The 25,687-nt window shown below is 42.8% G+C and overlaps 1 long non-coding RNA gene across 1 annotated transcript in view; it reads left to right on the forward strand.

Moving 5' to 3' along the window:
• Nucleotides 1-25,687, forward strand: part of LOC129145249 (uncharacterized) — an 89,037-nt gene that overhangs the window by 9,485 nt on the left and 53,865 nt on the right. Inside the window, exon 2 of the long non-coding RNA XR_008550489.1 lies at nt 22,914-23,023. This is a non-coding gene — a long non-coding RNA (uncharacterized LOC129145249). The remainder of the gene's footprint in view (nt 1-22,913; nt 23,024-25,687) is intronic.

The following is a 25,687-nucleotide window of genomic DNA, read 5'->3' on the forward strand; positions in this document are numbered from 1 at the left end:
AAATTGTGGTTTTTCAAAGGATTGTTCCTTTCATATCTGCTGTGATATTCACTGACTTTAAAGTATTCATAATATCCCCAATTTTCTTTTTAATGTTGAATCCGAAGTGATAGCACTTCTTTCATTCCTTTTTTTCTTTTTTCTTTTTTTTAAGATTTATTTATACAAGAACTGGGGTACAGGCCAGAGGTGCGGGAGGGTGAGAGGATTCACCAGAGTCAGAGTGGGGAACAGAACAGGCAGACTGACTGAAATACACTGTTGAGGGGAGCAGTGGGCGCGACAGGAGAGGTCTTCTGAGCCATGTGGGCTTCTCGCCGGGCGGCCGGGATCAAACCTGCACTGCAGAGGCTGCAGGCAGCTTCACAGTGCTGTGCTCAACCTGCCGTGCCACCGGGGAGGCCCAATTCATGGTATTTTAAGGAGTTAATAACATCTTCATGTAGATCTTTTTTTATAGTTCCTCTTTCTCTGCTAACATTCCTCATTTGTTCATACACATTTATTCTGTTTACTTTACTGTCATTGTCTAGATAATTCTAACATCTGGACCATCTCTGAATCCTCTTCTATTTACTGTTCCTCTCTTGACCCTACCTCACATTTTCTTGCCATCTTACGGTCTCCTAATTCTTTATTTATGTTGGACATTGTCTGTAAAATATCAAATGACCCATAGAGAAGGTTATGTCCCTTCCATCAGACCACTAATGGGAGGGAGTAAGATCATTAAAGCTGTATTTGAGCCAAGTATGGGCTTTACTGCAGTTTCAGTTTGCTCCAGCTCACCCCTGGCTTCAGAGGTTTTGAGGAGGCTGTCAGAACTCTCCCTTCACTACAGCCAAGGTTCTGAGCACCAGTAAGACTCAGGATGTTTCCATGTTTCACAGCCCTGTTGCCACATTTTGAACTATGGAAGTTTTCTCTCTATCTGCTTTGAAGTCAACTGCTTTGGGTATTGCATCCTGGTCCCAGGTTTCTGCAACTTGGGAGAACTCTTTCTATGCTTCTGTCCTGCTCCATGTGTTTGTACCTGGGCAGCACCAAGAGGGTGTCCAATGAAGGCATTTCTCTGTTGTTAGCTGATCTTGCACTTGGGGAAGATCCTAGACACCTTGAGGGAATTTTCTCAGTTCTGTCTTGCCCTCAGTTTTCAGTCTCATATTCCTATACACCTGCTGGAGGCCTATTGGAAAGCATTGGCATATTGTGCAAACTTGCTCTGTGACTGTGTTGTTTTGGATTCTAGTCTGAGGGCAAGCTCAGATGCAGCCATTAAAAATTGTTACAGACTGGCAGAGCTCTCTCTTCTTGAGTTGATGGTAGATTCCTTCCCTTCCTGCTACTTCTTCCAAATAGAAGCAGCTATGAATTTTTTGTACCAAGAGCTTGTCACTTTCGAACTTAGTTCATTTAGGTTTCTTTGAATCTGAGCACTCAGATGGTTTTCATTTTTTTTTTTTAAAGATTTATTTATTTATGCATACAAGAACTGGGGTGCAGGCCAGAGATGCGGGGGTGAGAGGGTTCACCAGAGACAGAGTGGGGAACAGAACAGTTGGATCTACTGAAACACACTGCTGAGGGGAACAGCAGGAGAGACAGGAGAGGTCTGCTGTGTCCTGTGGGTCAGCTCCCTGGCCAGGGATCGAATTCGTGCTGCAGTGGCTGCAGATAGCTTCATAGTGCTGCATCTTAACCCCTTGTGCCACCAGGGAGGCCCTCTGATGGTTTTCAAAACCAGGATACAAGACCATGACTTCCCAGTGAGTTCCCATTGCTGGGGTGTGTACAGCAGCATGAAACTTTCTATCTGCTACCAGAAACAGAAGCCCCAGAGGTATTATATATAAACTTATGCTAATTTAACAGAGGAGAATGGTAACTCACTATTTTAATTTACATTTTTATTCTCTGGGATCTGAATATCTCAAGTCTTTGCTAATATTGGGGTGCAGTGAAATATTACACTGCCTGTGCTCTTCTGAGGATGAATGAGCAAACAAATTAACACCAGACAGAGCAGTAGGAGGAAAAGACCTGATTTCATAATGTACATATGGAGCACTTACATGCTGTAAATTCCAGAGTACATGGGACAGTGGGGTGGGGCGGTTTATACCCTGTGCTAAGGGACCTGGGGGTGTTCACATGAAAAAGAGAGGATGACATCACACGACAGAATCTTTCCTCTAGATGTTTGACTACCCTTAAGATAGATTTTTCTGATAAAATGGCTGTTTCTAGAGACGTCTTTAAGTCGAGGCAATCTTCATTCTTGGACTGGTGTAACAGTTTCTCCTGAGGTGCAAGGGCCTCATTAACCTTAGTTCCCTGTACCAAGGTGACACATACTAGTTAAGGTCGACTCTAGACATCTTGGCAGACAGCCTGTTTGCTCATTTTTTTTGGGGAAAAGAACCCACGCTAGTTGCATCACTTATTTTATATCCTTTCTATCTTTTAGAGTCTGAAATTTTTCACATCAATATAGAGGAGATTTAAAACAGTAAATATAGTACTTTGTTGCATTTGCTTCCATATTTACTGTGTCCTTTGCTTTTACACTTTACATTTTTTGGTAGTTAAACTTAGAGATCTTATTCTTTTTCCTCCCCTGTAATGCTTTTAAGCCCGCAAAAGTTGTCTTTCCTCTAGAGGTTTGGAAATGTTCAGTTCTATTTTTCTGAGATTTTGATGTTAAAAAAACACATTTAACTCTTCCACTCAATTGAAATTTATTTTAGTGCATAACATAAAGTGAGATTCTAAAATTACTGTTTTCCAAATTGCTAGTTAATTGTCCCAAACCATTTATTGGGTAATCCTTTCTTTCCCTCATTGAGCTGTAATGAATCTTACATCTTTGTACATAATCAGGTCCATTTCAGTGCCATCTGTTCTGTTACAGTGCTTTCAGTCTGCTCCTGGGCAGATACAGATGAATTTTTCAAACTGCAGAACTGAGTTGCTAACTTTCGCTTTGATAGGGCCTCCCCTAGGGCTGGGAGTCACTTTCTTTTTGAAAACACCCAAAGGCAGTTATCTAACTTTTATTTATTAACTTATTTGATTGTTTAATTCTTAAATCACCAAAAAATAAAGTTCTTTGAGGGCTATGATTGACCCAGGCAATGTTTTGCTGTACTTGAGCCCTGTTCTCCTGGAAAACAGTCATGATGTAGAAGTCCTTACCCTTTTGTGCTCCTGGAAATGACTGCAAAGACCCACCTCACCCAATATTAGGCAAGTCTTATTGATAAACCCCCTTGTTTACCTATGACAAGGGAAGACACCGTCCATTCACATTCCCATTTTTTGGCTCATAAATGATTAGCTGAACTGCTTGTTCCCACTGATGGATCTGAACAAAATAGCTGCAAACAAGTTTGTGTTGGCCAAGTTTATATAAGGCCTTCTTCCCCCAGTGCCATTTGCTCCCTGTCCTTGACCTACACTCTGCTAACCCTGGGATATGGAACAGACTCTCCTGAAAATAGGCTGACCAGAAAAAGACACAGTCCCCATCACAGTCTGATCAACTCCTCTGCTCATCCCTGGTCCCTGTTTCCAAGTCTGTTTACTCCTCCCTATCAATGGAAGGCCATTATGCTTGATACACGGATCTCTCGGTCAGACATTCTTCCTGCTACCATCCCCATGCCTCTCATTCCACGCTGCTATTTACTGCTCAAAAAGAGATCATGTCCATTTACTCCCACTGTATCTCTAATGTCTAAACATCTCCTGTAGCAGACTGGAGATGACTAATAGGGGTTCAATTTTAAGTGATTTTTTTAATTGTGAGAATAATCCATAATCATTGAAAGAAAAAAAATCAAGCAGTACTGAATAATGTGAAAAAAATGTGTAAAATCTCCTTTTCCTTCAATTCTATCCTTTGGAAGTACTCACAATATTTCTGTCACATCTTTCAAGACATTTTGCATGTGTATGTGAAAAAAGTACTATCTGTTTACATATTTATATATTATGATAAATGAGATAAGTTATATTTAATATTCTTCAACTTTATGTATTCACAATCCTCCTCTGTGGGTATATGGAGACATAGCCCATTCTGCCTACCAAGGGGCCAGGTTTTTAAGATTTACAAAAAACAGTGCTGTAAATACTCTTATGTTTATGTATTTATATTCCTGAATAAGTAGATATACAAAAATAAAATTCTATAGTGAAAATATGTAAGAATTTCAAATTTTGGTAGATTATCAAGTTGTCCTTCAACTTCACACTCTAACTAAAAATAAATGAGAACAATATATTTTTTAAATCTTGGTTATTATTAGACTGTGCCTATATTATAGATAAAAAGTTGAACCTAGTTACTAAGATAGTTGACATTTCTTTTATTGGGTGAGATTGGACATCTTTTCAAATTGCTACAGGCCTTTTTTATTGGGTTCTCTTTCTTAGTGATTTTAAAAGAGTTGTTTTTATATCAGGTAAATCAGCTTGCCTGTCATATACATTGCAAATAATGTGTTTTTTGACATGTAAAAGTTATGTTGTTCCACAAAACATGTTCATATTTTTAGATAATGAAATCTATTAATCTTTTCTTGTATGGCTTCTATGTATTCCCAATTCATTCTAGAAGCATATTGTAGTTTACTTAAAGCCAACATTTATGAAGATTTAAGTTGTTTCCAACCTTCACATTAACTTGCAGGTACATAGTTACACTCAATGTTGACTATTTCTGTTAGGATCAATTCCTAAAAATGTTATTTTGGAGTGAAAAGGTGTATACATGTTGAACTTTTTTTTAAAAAGATTTATTTATTTATGCATATAAGAACTGAGGTGTAACCCAGAGGTGTCTGTGTGGGGGTGGTGGTGAGAGGATTCACCAGAGAGAGTGGGGAGCAGAACAGGTAGGTCTACTGAAGCACACAGCTGAGAGGAGCAGCTGGTGAGACAGGAGAGGTCTGCTGTGCCATGTGGGTTAGCTGCCTGGCTGGCTGGGGATCGAACTTGTCTTGCAGTGGTTGGCGATAGCATGATAGTGCTGTCTTTAACCTCTGCACTACCAGAGATGCCCAACATGTTAAACTTTTAATGATCATTTCCAAATTGATCTTCACCCACTTTTGGGCCCACTGATCTACCACATCAGTAGAAGTGCCTCTTTTTGCCCAGAAGAATTAATTACTGGCAATAAGACGGAAGGGGAGCAGGAAAGCAGGGGCCGAGGACAAAAGAGCATTTTAAGAACATAAAGGGAGGACATCACAGGTGCATATTCAAGTTAGCTTTTTTATCACTTAGCTTTTCTGCCTTCTGGCCCCGGTTGCTGGAGAGGTTTCTTTGGTGTTCTTGAACAGTGGGAATGGGACACGTAAGATCCTTGCCTTCTGCAAGAAGAAGGGGAACTCTTTCCCACCATTTTCCTGCTATATCTGAGCTCATGGTCAATAAATGTCCCTTTGTGATTTCCTATAACCTTTAAAACTAGATAGAGCAAGAGGCATATTCTCTCTACTTGTGGTTAATGAATTTGGAATGAATTGGATTTCTTTCTCTTAAATATAAATGAAAGGAGAATTAACAAATCCCGACTGTTGCTGCTACTTCTACCAAGTATAAATTGCATACTGCCTTGCGTTGCACACTTACAGAAAGGCATGCAGTTAGAGTTTCTCTTTTTAGAACCGAAAGTGGTATGGGCACTTTAGTTAAAATGACTAGGTGGTGGATTTGTCTGACGGCTCATTTTTATGAACTCAAAAGGATCATATAATCTTACAACCAGAAACTGGGTTTCATGGATCGATCTTCCACATTTATTGCAAAGTTCACGCTTCTGTTAATGCCTCTGCGATCTTCCCAAGAGAGTGTTTGCTCCTTGAGACCAGGCCTGCTGTGTGTCTGAGCAAGGGGTCCTGTTTGGAAGGGAGACCTTTGTCAAACTCCTTGGTGGAGTCACACATGATTTCCTCTGGGAGTCTCTGGGCTGCCAGTTGCTCAAAGCAGGAAGTTCTGATCTGATCTGACATTGTAGAACCTTCTCCCCAAATAAGAATTCATTTTACAGGAACATTCTGCAGGGTGCATTTGCTGTTGCTATAAAATATGGAGTTGGTGGCTCTGTCGCTTAGTTCCCGAGTGCCTTTGGACAAGTCTTTTAACTTCCCTGTGCTTTAAACAACCCACCAGGCATCTGGTCCTTGATTTCTCAAAGTTCCTGGCAGGTTCTCAGCTCCATTTGGGAGCAGTTGGTGCTTTCCACTCTAGACTTCTACTAGATCTTGTTAACTTTCTCAACAGAGACATGCCAACCTGGAATTTGGAGACTGGTGGGTGTGCAGGTACTCTTGACAAGAGAGCAGGACAAGAGGCTGATGGAGGCAAGGATGGGCGGGAGAAGGAGGCATTCATGATGAGACAGGGAGGACTAAGCAGGGCTCTGGGGTCAGTTGGGAAGTGGAAGTACTCCCCGTTAGGCCCAGACATTGGGAGACCCCAGGTGGGATGGACACTGTCTTGTCAATCATAGGACCTGGTGATACCAGGTCCTGTGCCCATGCCCACCTGCCTCACCACGTGTTGGGGCCCCCAGAGGTGATCGTCAGAACTCATAGCTGAAGAGTTGACCCTCCTAAGCATCAGACATGGGCTGGCCTGAGGGAGCAGTAGACGGGGATTTAGGACTTCTCACTCTGGTTTCCATCCTTGAGCTGCTCCATGCTTCCCACACCACGTGCCTCAGTCCTTAGGCAGGAATGGCCTCAGTTTCCCTGAGATGAGCAGATGGGAACACCAAGATCCAGGGTGAATCAACATCTGTGATGGTTGAGAGATGGCAGATTAAAAAGGGGCAGTGAAGGGGGAGAAAGCCAGAAAGCACAAAATGAGAGCTGGCACACGAGAGAAAGAGATTAAACAGAAAAAGAAAAATCGCCAGCAGCTTTAGATTTACCCAACCAGAGTTTCTCTGCTGGGCGGGAAAAGCTTAAGTAATCCAAATTAATTTCTAGTTAAAGTCAGAGCTCAGAGAGCAATCAAACAGGTGACCACAGCTGGCACCAAATTTCACTGGGAGATAACGACTAATACTAAAAATAAACTGTGTGCTGAGAAAGGGAATCAACCCACCCGCAGCACAACATGTTGGTTAGGACATCTCAATCATTCATTCAACACTTCTACAGCGAGTACCTCCTCCATGCCAGGCACCGGGGACCTGGTGTCATGGGCACCCATGTTGTAGGCACGGCCCCTGCCCAGAGTCACTCCCAGTCTCAGACGGGGATGCACAGGGAGTGTGGCAGCATCACAAGATAAGCATCTGATGACGACATTGGGGTCATCCTATAACGAAGGGAGAAGGGAAAGGTGGATGGGGGTAGGTGGGGAAGACTTTTTCTGCAGAATCAGAGACTGAGCTGGAAGGAACAACAGACATTATCATGCTAATGAGGAGGGCAGGAAAGGAGCTTAGAAGCAGCAAAGGTGTGATGACTTGATTCAGATGGGGACTCAGTCTGAGGAAATGCTAGCAGTTCTGTAAGGTTGCAGCTTGGGCACACCTGGGGGTGCAGGAGTGAGACCCCCGGGGTGGGGTGGGGCCAAGCGATGTTGATCTAGTTGGGATTATATTTTGGAAGTTGCTGGGAGGGTCCCTAGGCATGTTTATGTGGGAGAATGATATGATCAGATTTGTGCTACAGCGAGAATTCTCCGTGGGGAGCTAGAGGTGGAGTTGGGGGTGAGACTGGAGCAAGTGTGATTGTCCACAACTTGGTGGTCTCATCTAAGGAGTCTCTGTGACCGGAACCAAACTCTGGGCATGAGGATGGAGAAACTGAGATGGACTTGGGAGATACCAAGGGATGGAAGCCAAAGATTTAGTGATTGGCTGATGATTTCAACGTGTTGTGTCAAGTCAGATTTGGTGAGCGGGTGGTGCCATCCATGGAGATTGGAAAGAGAGGCGGAAGAGAGGGGATGCAGAGGGGACACACGAAGATCTTCAGAGTGACAGGTATCTTTAGGGAATCCAGATTTCAGGGAGTTTGGTGTGTACCCTTTTTCTCACTGGCTGCTAACTCCCACCAACTTAGGTGGGTCCTATTGAGACTTCCATCTGGGGCTCTGCCCACCCTGAGTCCAGACAGCAGTACCCCTACTAGTGGGCTTAGAGAATGGCTGGAGTGGCCTTTGAGGACATCCAAACTCATGGTGTAAAGGGGTCGCATGCTATGGTTTAGTCCGTGAGAGCTATTTTTAAGAGCTAATCCTTGGAGAAGAAATGGGACAGTGATTTTCAAATTATGTTCCTTAGAGTCCTAGGTTTCTGGCCACAGGGACTGCTAAGTGGGGGACTGAGGGTAGAGATGGAGGGGACAGGAGAGGCCACATGGGCTCGTGCCCCTCAGAACGCTCCTGTAAAAGCCTCTTTTTTCAAAAGTTGTTTTGAAGGAAGAGATATTGTCGACTAATGGATGGCTGAAATCCAAGAGATCTTTATGACTTGGTTAAGAAATCTAGCATGAAATTTGGGGTGGAGGGTGGTGGTGCTGGCAGGAGGAGAATCCACTGAGGACTGAGTTAAGCTAGCGCAGTGCTAATCAGTGCCCAGAGCAGGTCTGGAGGTGTGGAAGAGGAATTAACCATGAGACTGTGTAGGGCTGGAGCAGGGAAAAGAACACAGATATTCTGTTTAACTTATCTTTTATAATTTCTAAATTAGTTAAAAAATCAGGTGTCTTCATATAACATTCTTATTTTGGATTTCTCATTGGAAAAAAAATAAGACAAGAGCTGAGCACAGAGGCTGGTGTTCCTGCATGACAGCCACCAGCTTGAGCTCCCTTCCAGGAGGGCACAGGCTGTGATTTCTGGTTTCTGGGTTCTACCAACCCCACCCTCTGAGTCTCTCCTGACATTGCTCATGGATGGAACCTACCCTGGTAGCATTTAAGCTTGCATCTTCTAAGTCAAAGTCTCCCGCTAAGCCAAGTAGGTTAGGAATCAGGGATTCATACTTTTCTTAACCCCCTCAATAATTCACAGCACAAAATGACTATTGTATATTCTCTCCTCTCTTCATAAAATATTTTTGCTTCAATAGAGTTCCTACAATGGAGAACTCTCTCCCTTCTACCATCCTGCCTATTGCCAGGTGCATGAGTAGAGCTGGCTGTTCTGGGTTGCTGGACAGTGAATGTACCTGCAACTGTGACAAAAGCCACCAGAGAGAAGCGTGTTGGGGTTCACAGCAGAGGGATGTGTCCTACTCCAGAAGAAAGGACAGGTGTCTCCAAGATCTGCTGGACAAGAAGGAATTAACCATATGGAGGTGAAGAGAAGGTGGTGTTGAGAAAGGGAGGAGCAAGATGGAGAGATTCTAGGGAGGGGAGACCTGGAAGGAAAGCCAGGATGTAACTGTGTTAGCCCAGGAGAAAGACACCAGCTTGGACTAGGATTAAGCAGGGGATGAGTTTGAGGGAATTTTTTTTTTTTAAAGATTTATTTATTTATACAAGCACTGGGTACAGTCAGAAGTGCGGGAGGGTGAGAGAATTCACCAGAGCCAGAGCAGGGAACAGAACAGGCGGACTGATGAAATACACTGCTGAGGGGAGCAGCGGGCGCTGCAGGAGAGGTCTGCATACCATGTGGGACCCTTGCTGGCAGCCGGGGATTGAACCTGCGCTGCAGAGGCTGCAGGCAGCTTTGCAGCCCAGCGCTCAACTGCTGCACCACCGGGGAGGCCCCGAGTTTGAGGGAATTTTAGGAAATAAATTGATAGCACTGAGGGATGGGTTTATGATAAGGAGTGAGAAGGCTGTGAAATGATGGATGTCCAAATTTCTGGCTGTTGTAGCTAGCCAGAGGTGGCATCACTGAGACACAGAGCCCTTTGAAAGCAGGTACAAGAAGAGATCGGGGGTTCATCCCTCTGAATTTGGACTTTGTGATGTCTCAGGGGAGTTGACAGACAATTGGATACACAGGTCTGGAGCTCAGAGAAATCTGGATTCTCTAAAAGGAGCTGTCTGTTACCAGCCTGCACGCTGGGTGCTTTGTATTCGTAGGTCATTCACTCATTCACTTGTTCATTCAATGAATATTTACTAGACACCAGGGACTGGAGGTAAGTGCTTGCTGGAAAAGCAGTGGACAAACAGGTGCTATTCTGTCTTTCAAGGAAACAAAATAAGAATTTTGCGAAGTGTTGCTGTGGCTGGATTTCCTCACTTCTAGTTTTGCTTTTTCCACCTCTTCATGTTACTGGCATGGAAGATGGCTGGACATTCTCTTGGGTTGTGTGGTCAGCAGCTCTGAACAGCTGAGCACTCGCATCTAAGTTCTTCTCCTCGTGTGTGCTCTCCCTCTGGGGCAAGGCGAGTCTCCCCCCGGACTTCCTTGGTGGGCTGTTTTCACACATTGTAACTACCTTTAGACAAGAGTTTCCAAACCGCTTGTCTTTACTAATTTGATAGTGATCAGTTAGTATATTTGTCTCCGGACTTTGAATTTGATGCTCTGATCGAAGGCCCAGCCACCTTGGATAAGTTCCTACATCAAGTATTAGAACTGATCTCCCGGTCCTGAGCAAACTGCTTCAAATACCATGAAACTTAGCCTTTTTCAGTACTCAAAGCCTGAACAAAGTGAATTAATCATGAACATTGATTGGCTCACCCTTCTTAGACTTTAGATATCTTGAAGGAGGGACCATACTATTCAACTTTGTATGCTCGTTTTCAGTCTATTCTGTGGCACACTCTAGGTAATGAATGAGTAGATGTGCTGAATGAATAAGCGAACAAGGGCTGTCTTCTCATGATTGTCTGCTTCTTTTACTTAAATATTGCAATATTTAAATTGCATGTTTTTGTCTTATTGTCTCGATTAAAATTTGAGTTACTATTGATGAGGCTTTGGTTGCTCCACGGTACTGGACTCCTAGCAGAGGCTCATTGCAAATTTGTTGATTGGTCCCTTAGAATTTGAAGAAGTTTGACCCTCTAGCCATACTCCTTCACCTGTAATGATCTCATCAGGGATTTTTCGTTGGTTTACAAGAACAAATCTAAATCACGTCTTGAACACTTAATTCATCTGGACTCTATATTCAAATTTTGGCTGGAAGAAATTTTAAACTGGGAAACTTTGAAGAGTTCTAGGCTGTCATAAACCAAGTACGTTCTGTCTTTCCCCATGTCTTTGGAGGCAGGTGCTGCCTCTATTCTTATTTTACAATAGAAAAGAACCAGAGCTCAAGGAGATCAGGCAACTTGCCCAAAGTTAGAATTTGAACCCAGATGGTTCTGATTCTAAAATGCATGCTGTAATTTGAAGACTGTACAATCTCTGTAAACACTGGAATCACCTGGGAGCCTGGGAATGTTCCTGGCCTCCACTGTGAATTGTGTTGTGATTTAGAGGGTGGGCTGAGGCCCAAGTGTCTAAGTTCTAACAAGCAAGCACCCAAGGGGATTCTGGTGCAGGTGGCACCCGGGCACTCTGCCATCATCACATGGGACATATAACTGGGGCTTAGTCTGACTGTGTTTCATGGCCACGTACTGTCCCATCACTGTTCCCCAGGGGACAAGGGGTGTGACATTTTCTGGCTCTGTTTCCAGAAACCAATGAGCCTGGAACACAGCCATGCTGAGGGCATCTCCACCAGGGACATTGACACAAATCCCCTGGCAAGTTGGGGGGGAGTTAAGCACCTGAAAAACAAGACCTCTAATCACCCCCCCCCCCAGTAGCCCAGTAAGTGCATTTATCTTTCTTTGTCCATATCACCCTCTTGGAAATAACAACAGGAGACCCAAAGAATAGCAGGTAAAGAGAGCACATGTCCAGCCCTGGAAGGGGGGTGCAGATGCTAAAATCATGGGTGACTTTTGAGGATGCCAGCAGTAGAGTGCAGCCTTTCTTGGCACTCAGGGGATGGGGGAAGGAACAGGAGCAATGAAATCCTGGTGGAGACTCAGGCTCTCATGCCAGAGAGAGAACACACAGGAAGAAAAGAGCTCAGACATGAGTGCTAAACAGCCGATTACAGCCTGGCTCATCCATATTGCCTGTATCATCTGAGACCAGCTACTTATCACCTCTAGCCTCAGTTTCCTCATCTGTCAAATGAGAATACTTATAACAGCTGGGCTGCAGGGTGTTGTACAGATTAGAGTTATCAAGGACCCTTCCCCAGTACAGAGTCGACGCTCAACAGAAGGTGCCCCTTTGCACACATCTGAGGTTTGCAGGTGCATGGCTGGGAGAGAGGTTGGCATTTAGCTTTCCCCTAATCCTGCACTCGAATTTTCCCTGGGAAGCCCCAGGGCGAGTCCTGGCTCTGATACAGACTCATCAAGCGGCATAAATATTTATTGAGAGTCAGGCAACCTCACCAAAAATCTCTCCTACCCATAGCCCTGCTCCCTCTTTTAATGGTTGCTGCCTACATTATTCTGCAGAAAGGGGTTCAGCACTTAAAGAGATGAGATGGGGGCTCTAGGCGCTGGGAGCTTGGGAGAACTTTTTAGCTGATGTGAAAGGTGCAAGCCTGAAAATGCTTTAGAGCCTGAAATTGAGTAACTATTGAGATTTGCTTCGGAGCCTTTGATTTGCTGCTGGCATATTTATAGGGGACCCTGGACTATTAAAGGATGTGCAGGCTGGGCCACCTGCCAAGGAAACCCTGGCTTGGTTCCTCCTGGAGCTCACCCAGTGTTTACAGCCCTAGGTTAGAGGCTTGAAGCCAGGGGACATTTGGAGACCCCAATAGAGCCCTGGGAAAATTCTGTCAGAAGCAATAGCAACCGATACTTAGGAAGGCACTGTGAGGAGTGCATTATCTACTTTTGTCTCTGCAGCAATCCTGAGTTGGTGATGCCAGGTGTCATTGTCTATGCTTAAACACAAGGACCCTGGAAAGAGGAATACAGAAAATTTGAGACCTGACTTTCACTCACTCTGTGAATGTACATGGCAAATTCTTCATCTCACCATGCCTCCATTTCTTCAGGAAAATGGGAATAAATGTGTCTATCTCTGGGTTATTTTGTGATTTTGCAGATAAAGCAAATAGCTAATATCTAGAAAATAGTGAAACATTCAGTAAATACTGAGAATTGTCCTGTCCATCGCACGGGTGTAGAGACTGAGGCTTTGATAGAGTGAGTGGTGGCCCAAGAAAGGGTCTGTCCAAGACACACTCTGCAGCCAGGAGTGGAGCCGCCAGAACTCACTCTCAAGTCAGCGTGATCCCTGTGCTGCTGTTCTTAATCACCGGGCATCTTGTTTGAGCTGGAAATTCTCAGAAGTCTTGCTCAAGTTGAAGGGGAGGTAGGTGCTTCGGTTCAGCTCTCCTCAGATTCTTTAAGAGGCAAGAAACTTCTGGGCAGAGCTGAGAGGGCATAGGGCAGACTGTTGAACAGGGGTGCACTGCTGCAGCTCCTGGCTTTGGCCACATCCTACTGATACCGAACGCGGGCCTCAGTTTCCCTCAGCCAATAAAAGGAAACAGAGTTTGAGGAGATAGAAAGTAGTTTAATTTGTTGACAAACTGAGGGGGGCAGCAGACTCGTGTCTGAAAGACCACTGCCCTGTGCTTTGGCAGCTGGCAGGGGTGCGCATACAAAGGCGTAAAACCAGAGGGAGGTGGCAAGGGTCAGTGTGTCCTTTTGATGCAGGCATAGGGAGATTTTGGGGGGGGGGGAGGTGCCAGCTTGCCTTGTTAACACCTGATGTTTAACTTCCTTATCATCCTTTAAGGATGCCCTTCCTTTTCTCAGAATGCAAGAAGACAAACTTGTTAAATGCAACAGATATGGGGCAGGAAGAGAAACCTGTCCTGTTTCACCATGTCACTACAGTGCTTGGCCTTTGTTTTGACCCTCTCTAGCCATGATCTCGGGAACATGTGGTAGGAAGGACAAGGTTTACTGTGTCGATTTATTGGAACACTGTCCAGTTTCAGATGGAGCAGGTACAATGAGGGACACACTTTCTCTCTTGCCCTCCAACTGCCTCTCCCTCCCTTCTCTCATTCTATCTTGAGCTCTCACTCATGCTCACTGTCAAAATTCCTTGGAAAAGAACAGGAAGTCAGCAGCTGAGGCTGCGATGCCCTGTGCCTGGAGCAATGGACTGCGCCTGGCTCTGAGCTTTTCAAATGATCTGGGATGCCGGGGGAGGTTTTTTCTTTGATGATTTCTTGCAGAATGCTATTCTTTTTAAAAATTTTAAAATAAAACCATATTCTTTGGGATATATTTCTGGAAAAGTGAAAGAAAAAATCAAAATACAAGTCTTTTTAAAATTAGAATAAACACATTCAATTACTCTGATGGCTATACTGTTTCAAAATGCTTATTCTCAATTTCTGTAGTGCTCTACTACAGACGAATTAAAAAAATATTTGTAGCTCAATCCTAAAATATACTTTGAGCAACTCTGGTCTGAGGCACTGGGGTAGGAGTGTGGACCCTTCCAGCTTGAGGGGTTTTTGTCCCCTCATGCTCCCACCCCCCACCCCCCTCCATCCACAAAAGACACCCCCTCACCCCCCTCCATCTACTCACAGCCAGCATTTTCGGTCCTGGGTGTGGCCCTTTCCATGGCTGTCTCTGTACCATGATGGTGTTTAGCGCAAGGTGAGGGTTGTATCTGATCACTGCCCCGACCCTGAGGAAGACGGTCCACCCTGTAGTGCAGCTTCTGCATGGTTCTGCAGCAGCACCACATGCCAAGGAGGCCCCGGGGCTTGGGATTGATAGACATGGAAGAGCCCCCATAAATAATTGCCTCAAGGCGCAGGCTCTGGGAGAACTCAACTGAGCTTCTTATCTTCATCTCTGATTGGCACACCAGAGGGTTTTTGGGGGAGGGGGCCAGAGGGAAGCCGGGGCCCACTCCACACACGCTGACTGTCATGGTCCTGAGAAGCATGATAGCATATCAGATCTTTTCTCCCCTTAACCTTGTCAGCCTGCCTTGCAGCTCAGACAGTGCTAGCAATTGACAAGAGGAAGGGGCTGATGGGAAATTCCTCTGCTGGCAATAGGGAATCTGTGAGGGGGTGACTGAGGGAGAGGTGCTTGCTCTAGAGTCCTGTCTGCCAACACCTTGAGTCAAATTTGCCCAAGAAGAGGTCCCCATGCACCTACCTGTCCTACACTTACCACAGCTGCATCTTATGACCTTACCGTAGTGTTTAAAGTAGGTGTAGCCTGATTTCTAAAAACAATTGGTGCAAAGAGAAAGACAGATGGAGACTTCTTGGACAATGGTGGGTGTGTCTGCCTCCCTGGAGGCCACACAGACCCCTCCTGCCCCTCCAGCAGTCTGCCTTGACCTCTTCTGTCGGTCTCAGCACCCCAGGCCCATTCTGCATAGCCTGCTGTCTTCCTATCTGAGAAGTTTTTCCAGCTCTCAGTGTATTTATAGCACACCTGGTGACTGACAGGTCCTAACTCAATTAGGCAAACACAGCTCTGACTCACTCCCAGGTGCCCCAGGTAGGGCCATCAGAGTCCTGTCATTACTGTTTGGCATCCAAAGTGCCTTAAGCTTCCAGGAACAAAAGACAAGCTCCCACTGGGAGAGGAACAAGGAGTGGAGTGTTCTGTAAGCCAAGGGTGGGATGTGATTGTGTCTGTCTCCTGTTCCAGCCAACGAGGGGCCAGAAGGGCACAGGAAGTGATGGGGCCTTTGACAGGGAGGGAGTGGTGTCACCAGCCCTCACCAGCCCCCATGTCACCCAGGATGGAACAGCTTTCCTCATTTCTGCTTTTATCCCTAAACAGAAATCTTGCCTCTTTCCCCTGAAATCAAGCAGTGACAAGGTTCAGGCAGGGTAGAGGTGAAGTTCTTGGGTGGAGATGGTACAGAAAGGGAGGTTGTGACCCTCAAGGTGGTCAAAGCTGAAAAAGTCAAGCTGGTGGCTGTAGCTCCATCGCTGCACTTGGGGTCCCCTGGACGTGGCAGCTGGCCTACCTGCAAGCCACATTTATTCCCAAGATGGAGAATGTAACTAGTAGTTAAGAGCAGTGCCTTGCAGTCAGACAGAACTGCACCTCAAAGCTCCCTCTGTGTTAAAATGCTTCCTTTCTAGGGGACTTTCAAGTCTTTCTCAGACAATCCCCCCTCATTCATCAACCATAGTCCTCTGGTTTGGGCATGTCAGCAAATGTCACTATCATTTTTGTTTTATAGATGGGGAGAAAAGCTTTCTCTTACCCTATTAGCATTACTGCAAGTCACAGTTATTTCGGTACACCCAGTCAAGGGTTAACCATGCAGAAAAACCTCCTTGGAAAGCCATCCCATAATGTGCAATACCCGGGAGAGATCTGGAGAGTAATTGCAGGTAGCTGGAAAGCCACCGCAGCACCACAAACACCAGTTAAATATGATTGGAAGGTGCTCTGTGGATGTAGCCAGGCAATATAAATGCTAAGTAATAATGACGAACCTCATGGAAATGAGCTGGACACCCGCCTACTCTTGGCTCCCAGCCTAAAAAAAAAAGAAAATCCCCAACACTACCTCTGTATGCCACCCGTAGCCGGTGGCCACCACCTCTGTGCTCCTGGAAAATATTGTTTCCTTGGGAGATGGGGTGGATGTGGGGAGAGGAGTGGAGGTCAGTGGACTCTGTTTCAGGGAGCCCCCAGCCCCCTTCTCCTTCCTCTGCCTTTTTCCTTTTCTCCACCCTAGCCCCGGGCTGACCTGACCTACAGGGGACAGACATATCCTGTACAGCTCTGGCCAAAGTGGCCAAGATGGCTGTGGGAGAATTGTGGGAATTTTGCTCTGCCCTGGAAGAGCAAAGAAAAGCATGTGGAGGCTTTACAGAGTGGAAAATGGTACATTTGGATGTTGGATAGAGAACAATAGTAGTCAAAGAGGTTGACAAGGTGCAGGGGAAAGAAGGTGGGCTGCATGTGGAACTGAAAGAAGAGTCTCTGCCTCCCCCACGCTGCCTTCACCTCCTTTGTGCTGTCTCACGGTCCCCCAAATGTTCTCTCTTTGCTGGGATTCACGCTGTAATGGGCTAGGGTGGGGTAGCCCCCAGAGAGGCAGAATGGGCTCACAGCCTGCGAATCTGCCATCTACTGGGCCAGGGAGTTTCTAAGGCTCTTTCTTCCCATGAAGCGCAAGGGACAGGGACACCACGCTGGGAATTTTATAGGACTCTATTCTCCAGTTCTTTTCTCTGGAGTGTCTTTGCTTTATTTATTGTTCCATCTTTATCATAAAAAATTAAAGAGCAGGCGAAGTCACAGTAGTGATGACATCTTCTGTCTACCTCCCTTTGGAGGAAAAGTTGGCAAATATAGAAAAGCCCAAATAGGAAAAACAAAAATCTCTTATCATCCCCTCACTCAGAAATAACTGTGGTTAGCATTTTGATATAAATTATGTTGGTCTTTTTCCTCTAAAAATATATTTTTAGCAAAATAGTCAATATACTGTAATAGAATCTGCTGTTGCACTTAACAATATCTATAAACATTTCCCAATGTCATTAGGTAGTTTTCTACAACATCTTTTTATGTTTGCAATGAATTTCATCATGTGATTATAGCATAATTTATTTAATAATAGGAAATATTTATAAAATGCTTCCTATGGGCAATGCTTTACACGCATCATCTAATTTATTACTCACTGTAGATCTATGAGGTAAATGCTATTATTATCCAGTTTGAAATAAAAAACAGGTTTGGAGGCAATGTTTTGCCCAAGGTCTATGAGCTTCATGCTGTGTTGCCACCTTAGCCAAGCACCCATTGCTGGCATTTAGATTTAAATATTACTAACAGAGCTGTGAAGAACAGCTTTATAACTATATGTTGTGCACATGCCGTTGTTATGTTCAAGGATAAATTTCTAAAAATTAAGCAGCAAGGTCAAAGCTAGTACACATTTTTATGGATTTAGAGGATTTGTTTGGGCGTAAGCAGAGTCAATACAGAGCCTTTGGAGGTGAGGGGCACCCATTGTATACCTGCCCCCGACACTCTGCCCACTGCAAAGGTTGCATCTGTTTGGATTCCCAGCTCCAATTTTAAAGGTGATAATTTTCAGGCACTCTTATGTACACAGACAATTCTATTTTAAAAACCACTGCCATATTGTTGGGTAGAAAAACTGGTATTATTTTTATTTGTCAACTGAAAATTATTAATAAGGGCAAACAAACATTTTAAATTCATTAATAAGTCATCTGCATTTCTTCTTTGTTGATGTTCATGTCCACGTCCTTCAGGAGGGACCCAGTTCTGATGTCCAGGACTGATGGCACAAGAATGTTCTTGCTCCCTTTTCCTCCCTGGGATGGATGGATGAATGGGTGTGTGGATGGGTGAATAGATGGAGGGATGGATGGACAGATGGGTGGATGGATGGATGGACAGATGGGTGGGTGGATGGAAGGATGGGAAGCTTTTCCTGGAGACGCCTCTGACAGGTCTTTCACCAGGAAACTGATGCTACCTTTCCTCTCTACCTTGCTGACATGCAAGACTTGCATTAACTGACACCCCATTTTTATTTACTCTGGAATGGAGTCCTTGCTAACTTTGTCTGTGCTATAGCCCTGGTTTGAATTATTCTTGGAAATGGCAGACACAAGAGCTATCTGACTTCCTAGGGACAATCATACCTGCTACCATTTATCAGGCACCTGCCAAATATACATTGTTGTTGTCTTCAACACAATGGTACATGGCATATAGTCTGGTCCTCCTTTCACAAATGAGTAGAGGGCTCTGGGAGGTTGGGAGACTTGTGCTGGGTCATACAGTAAATCAGTGGCAGGAATAGAATAATCTCTGGGCTGTGCTGTCTTTCAAGGAAAATGATTAAGGGATTTAAGAATTATATTTTTTTCTTCTTCATTGACAATTCTTTATTTCATAACCATCAAAAATTAGTTGAAACTTAAGGAATTGTTATGACAGACTTTATATCATGGAAACATTGGAATAATGATTTCTGAAATGTCTTCCTGTTGCTTGCCCTTGTGAAAGAAATGGATGAATGATTCCTGACTTCTGATGATTTGACTGATGATTTTCCCCTTAATTTAATTTAAGTTAATTTAATTTAATTTTTACATTTTAAAAGGACAAGTTCATTAGGAAATAGAGAAAAGAGAGACACCTTCATAAGACACAGATAGGCAGTCTGTGCCTGCGAGCTGCTGATTTTCACCTTTAATTTCACATCTTAATGGTATGAAAGCCGTACACATTTAGTAGAAACTATACTTCAAATACTGAATTTTGATCTTTTCCTGGGATAAGCAATATACGGTGTGATATTGGCTCATGATGCTGGATAACAGCAATGAGTCTCAGCTCCCAATCAGTCACTCGATCACACAAGTAAGCAATTGATACTCTATAGTGTCTTCTTCCAGTTATTTACTACATCAGAAGAGAGAGAAATTGATGACCCCTGTCTCTGTAGCATGCCCATCATCCAGCAATTAATTTTAGTTCAATGCTTCCAACATTCTTCAGCCCCAGAAAAACCATCCTGTTTTTCACTTGCAGTACACTACTCAATAAATTATACAAGATATTCAACACTTTATAAAAAAAAAAGATTTGTATTAGATGAGTTTGCCTAAACTATAGGGTAATATAAGTGTTTTGAACATGTTTAAGATCAGCTAGACCAAGCTAAGATGTTTTTTAAGTTAAATGTTACACACATTTTTAATTCACAGCATTTTCAACGCATGCTGGATTTATTGAGACATAGTCCCATTGTAAGTCTAGGATGATCTGGTTCCAAATGCCACTGGAGTGCTGTTGAGGACTCTGGGTATCATCTTGGGACACTTCCTGTTCAAATAATCTAATATTCTATGATTCTCTCCTGGCTTTGTAACAGGTCTGTTTTCATCAAAGATAAAATGAGGAAAAAATTGATCACCTTAATAGATGCAGGAAAAAGATTTGATAAAACTCAATAGTCATTCATGGTTTTTAAAAATCTCTTAGCAAATTAGGAGTAGTTTCAACCAAGTAATGGCACCTTCTACATACAGCAAATATTATAATAGATTGCAAAAGGTCACAAACATTCCTATTCAAGGAAGTAAGAAGGCAAGAATGCCTACTAGTTGATGCCTTTAGTGCTAATACTGTGTTTCATGCTCTAACAAATGTAATTTTACATGAAGATAAACAAGAGGATAAGAACTGGAGCATTTAAGACGTAATTATTATTCATACATTATTTGACCGTTTCCACAAAATTCTGAATGACTTTTGAAAAGTTATTTTTCTTTCAAGTTCAGGTTTGTTGGCTAGAAGATTAACATCTCCTCACTTTCAGCATTTTACACACCAGTATTAACCAAAGTAGACATTTAATAATTTTGAAAAGGTGCAATTTAAAAAAACTATAAAGAAAAACTAAAATGCAGTTTTAGTTTAGTGGATAATTATAATAAAATAATTATTAAAACGTGAGAAGCAGTAAGTACATAGATAGACCATGTTTGTCAATGGGAAGACTTTATTATACAGATATTGATTCTCCCAAAATTAGGCTATAAAGTCAATGCACAATAATGAAAAGTTCAGCATGATTTGTATTCAGACCTGAAAATTGATTCTAAAATTCATATAAAATGAATAAATGTACAAAAACAGTCAAAATAATTCTGAAAAAGAAAGGGAATTTGCCTTAGCAAATATAAAATCATAATAACTAAATCAGGGTACTATTGATATCAGAATAGACAAACAGGTCAATAGAGCATAATAGAGTCCAAACACAGATCCAAGCATAGCTAGATCTTTAATATTTGATAAAGGAGGCATTACAAAATGGTGGAAAGAAAGGCAGCTGATTTTTCTGGGGCAGCTGAACTCAAATTATTGGTGTTCATGCCACAGAGTCACGAGTTCCAGCAACTTCGGTGTTTCTATCAGAACATTGCTGTGGGATATTGACTTTTCCAGTTGGGACTATCCTTGGTAGTATTGTTCCCCTTATTTCTCTGGCCTTGCTGGAATTTTTATAGGCCATCTGCGAGCATTTAATTATGCCACATTTTGTTTAAATCTACTATAATGAATTCTGTTGTTGGAAACTTGGACATAGACATATAGTTCCATGTCCATGTATGTGTCCTAAGGAAAAGCTCTCCAACATGTGACATAGACAAGAGTCTCCATAGTTTGAGTGTAATGCTGAATACAACATGTCCAGGAGGTGAAGGGATAAATGACTTGTGATATGGTCATGGCTTGGAATATTATTCTGCAAGTCAGATGAATTAGATCTGCATGTGTCAACATGGACAGGTATCAGATGCATAATGTTGAGTGAGAAATGTAGTTTGCAAAAAGCTGTGTTCGATGGTAACATTTACATAAATCACAATAGTATTGTGTGCATACACATGTTATACATATATTCATTGATGTTTATATATGAAATGTAAAAGCAAGATGGGAAAATATACAATAAATTGAAGATAATGATCACCTCCACAGGGGGCAAGGTAAGAAATGGAATTGAGGATAATTAAAGAAGTCGTTTCTATTTTTTTCTAGAATTGTTTCATTTATCTTATTCTAGAAAAGAAAGCATAAATTATTTCTGGCGATGAGTGTGTTGTATTTATTATTCCTTGTACTTTTCTGTATTTCTTAAACCAGAGGAGGAGGGTAGGGGGAAAGGAAGAAAGGAAAGAAAGGAAGGAAGAAAAAATAGTCTTCTTGGTTGCTATTGCCTCTTACATATAAATAATCACAGGGTACATTTCTCCTTGAAATCAGTGACACCCATCATACACATGCACACACACACACACACACACAGAGCTTTTTAGATTATTTAATTATTTAAAAAATTATTATCATTAGATAATGAGAACTATGTTTCCTTTTTATGCATTACCCGCTAGGAAACACAGCTAAATTTCAGTCTCAGCAGTGATAATTAACTCATCTCAAGTGCTGATCACCTCTATTTACCTGCTCCTTTTGAATGTCTTTTTTTCATTCTATTTCACATACTATTTCATTCCAAAAGCTATCTCAGATGAACTTGGGAAGCAATCAGTGTACAAACCCTTAACTTAAAAAAAAAAAAACAAAAAACTATTCTCTCTAATTTTTTTTCTGAATGTGACTAGTATATAGGAACATATCAGTGGCATACTCTTAAAATTGGGTTCTGGTATGCAGTTATATATAACTGCTCTAGAAATGTCTTTGTTTTGTGTCTTGGAGCTTGCTTAGTCCCTAGAGGTGGGTGAGGTGATGGGGTGGGGAGCAGTGGAAGGTGGGTGCAGAGATCTCCACTGTCAGGCACTGTCATGGATGGTGGTGAATGGCCTAGTTTACAGTAAGATGCTATTATGCACTAAGACTTGCCAAGTAGAATTCAGAACTAGGTATTGTGATATTCCTAGAAACTGCTCCCGTTCCTGATTCCACCCTTTATTTGCTCTACATCTTGGGTCAACAAATATAATAATGTTCATGGAAAAGGATGAGTTTTGAGTCACTCATAATCAGGTTGGAATCTGGATACTGCCTTTGGTATCTATGTGACCATGGGCATGCTATCATCTCTGTTCACAACTGGAGCTAATATTTCTAACAGAAATAAAGAAAATTAAATGAGTCATCTGTCCTATGCAAGTGCCTAGAAATATGGGAAACCAAGTAAGCATTAGTCCTATTTTGTCTCTCATTTTAACTGTAATTACCAAGTAGCAGAGTTGTGAGAATGAGACATCAAGAGAAAGTGCAATTTTTTTTTCTGAAGGAAAGGAAGAAAACTGTATTAAAATGTGAAGCCTTATTTTATGACAGTATAATTGCATGTATATTTGCACTTCCAAGGCAAAACCTATCTGCAGTTTTCATCTCTCTGCCTTATAGATGCTGCTGCCTCCCTTGACCTCAGGAAGGATTGTGCATAAATGTGATCCAACAAGGATGGGTCTTCACTGTCACCCTCCTCCGGAAATTCTGAACCTGCTCACCCAGAGGTAGGCCCAAACTCTGGAAGACCTATAATCCCTTCCAACCCTTCTATCTGGCCCCACCACATCACTGGGTCCTGGTGCGCCAGGCTAGCTATGGTTTGCTTCATGTGGAGTTCACCTGCTGAGCCAACCATTCCTTTCTCTTCACTCTGAAGAGAGTGAAGCTTTAACAACCTGGCCAAGGGCTTGCCAAACTGGGTGCATTTTTTGATTAGAAACTAATGGGGGTGGGGAAGAGTTGACATAGGATCTACTTGTTGGAATATCAGCAAGATCCTACAACATTTCTATTGGAGGATGTTGAAAGTAGGCATATGAGAAAATCCCAATGTCCCACCTTGTTTCATTTATGCAGATTGAAGAGTACGAACATGTTTTTGTCTCTGTGGTAGAACTGTCACATTAGAAATACATTAGATTCCCTGGGGAATCACCCTGGGGAAGTGATTCCCTTCTGCATAGACCATATACTCTTAACTCCCATTGACCAAATTAGAAACAAATCCTCCCACATACACACACAACCTCCACCATTTCTATCACCACCACCATAATCATCATTACCAGCATCACCACCACCATCAATGCCATCACCACCACCATCACCACCACTACTGTCATCATCGCTATCATCATCACGACCATTACCACTGCCCTCACATTCACCACTGCCACCAAAAACAACCAGCTCCAGCTGAAACTTAAATATGATTGATCTCCTGAACAGGCTTATGACACCCTTCTCCTGGGACCACCTGCGGGTGATATTCATATAGTATAAGAGGGAAAAGTACTAGGGGAAAATGGATGTGGGCCTAGAAGGACATTAAGGTGTCTATTCCCTGGCCTCTCTCCAAGTTTCTGGCTAGGTGCTAGAGAGAGTGGACTGTAAGCAGAGAGAGTGGACTGTAAGCTAAATGAACTGTGACTTAGGTTGGGCTGAGTTGTGCAGCTGGGGGAAAATCTCAGTGGTTTAACGTAGATTCTTTCTTATGTCATTGCTCATTATCTCCAATACTGCTCCTGCTGTACCGTGACTTGCAGGAACTCCTATGATCTTGTAGGATCTCCTATGATCCTATGACAAAGACTCCAAAAGTGAATTTCCATTTTTGCACCGATACTAAAAGAGTTGGTCTTTGAGTAACCCAGTTTCCATTGAGACCTTGGGAGACTGAGACAGTTCCTGACTTACAAGGCCTCCTTGAGGTGGTGGATACCAGGGGCTAAGCCCGGAGAGGCTTGCATTTGGCAGGAAAACATTGCGCTCAATATTGCAAATAATGCAAACTTGAGTATCTGAATTCAGAAGGTTCAAGTTTGATCATACCGAACCTGGTGGAGTGATTATAGTTAACTTGTTTAAAAATGTTGTTTTTTTAAAAAAAGATTTATACAAAACTCTTGTGTCTGGCTTTTATCACTCAACATTATGTTTAGAATCTTTATATTTTAATGCTCAGCCATGTTTACCTTAATAGTTGGTAGCCTCATACTGCCATGCCTTGTGCTCACAGAGTATTTATCTTTATCCCAGAAGGCTAGAGAGATGATGGTCTAGGATGCTTTCCCCAGCTACCCAGCCTTTCATGAAGTCAGAAATGTGTTTTTTTTGAGACAATAGCCAGAATGTGGAGGTGACTAGGCACGGGTTCAGCGGCAGGAGCTCCTGCACAGGACTGGTTGTTGGTCCCAGAGGAACAGCACTGCTGCTCTGCTGTTCTGGGCACTTCTGCCTTCCACTAGTGGCTTCAAAGCCTTGCCTGTCTTCTGAGCACTGTGGAGACACCTTCTCTCCCCTGGGATAAATAATAAATAAAATCACAGCATTTGAATAAGGTGAATCTTGGGACCTCAGCATATTTTACTGAGACATTAAGGGAAAGATATTCTCTCCATATCCATGGGGGTGAGGGTGGTACAGAACATACCTTTGCTCCCTTTTTTGTTGTCTGCAGAAGCAGACTGAAAATGAGACTGAAAATTCAGGGGTCATTTTTTTTCCTGAAGCCTGGGTCATTAACTCTTTTGTTGTTTGGGGGAAATATCCCTTTGTACCTCAGTTTATCCTGAGTCATGCCTAAATGTGTCAACGAAATCAGGGCTATGTGGGGACCTGTTAATTTCTACTTACTTTATTTACCTCCCAGGTCCAGCTTTGCACCCACAAAGAAAAAGTAAACCACAGCTTCTAATGTTTCAGAAACTAGTGTTTTGGTTTTATTACCTTAGTGATCACTCAATGCTGATTTCTCAATGTTTATGTCTTGATGTCAGTGAGGTTATAACTTTGGTCTTTTAGAAGAATATGATCATGGATGTCAGAATTTTAAGCTTTGAATGTCCTTTAAGTAGACTAGCCTCTTATTTGTTGTAAATTACCCTTTATTGCATCCTTTAATCACTGCTTATTTATTTTTTAGCTTTTAAAAGATGTTATCGTAGTAACATAATTACAGATTTAGTATTATATGGGTCTTACCTGTGTGGTATTATATTTAAACACCTGTATAAGGTATTTAAATCAGATGGAGAAAGACAAATACCTTATTTTTTAGTTTTTTTTCCCTTAGTGAATAACAGCCTACTCTTCTGATTCTATCCTCCTTAGAGACAACTTGTTCTCTTGCTCAACACCACAATTATTAGGGAAGATCCTGGTTGTGT

Source organism: Talpa occidentalis, unplaced genomic scaffold (assembly GCF_014898055.3).
Source record: "Talpa occidentalis isolate TD23 unplaced genomic scaffold, MPIMG_talOcc4v2.1, whole genome shotgun sequence".
Classification (NCBI taxonomy): domain Eukaryota; kingdom Metazoa; phylum Chordata; class Mammalia; order Eulipotyphla; family Talpidae; genus Talpa; species Talpa occidentalis.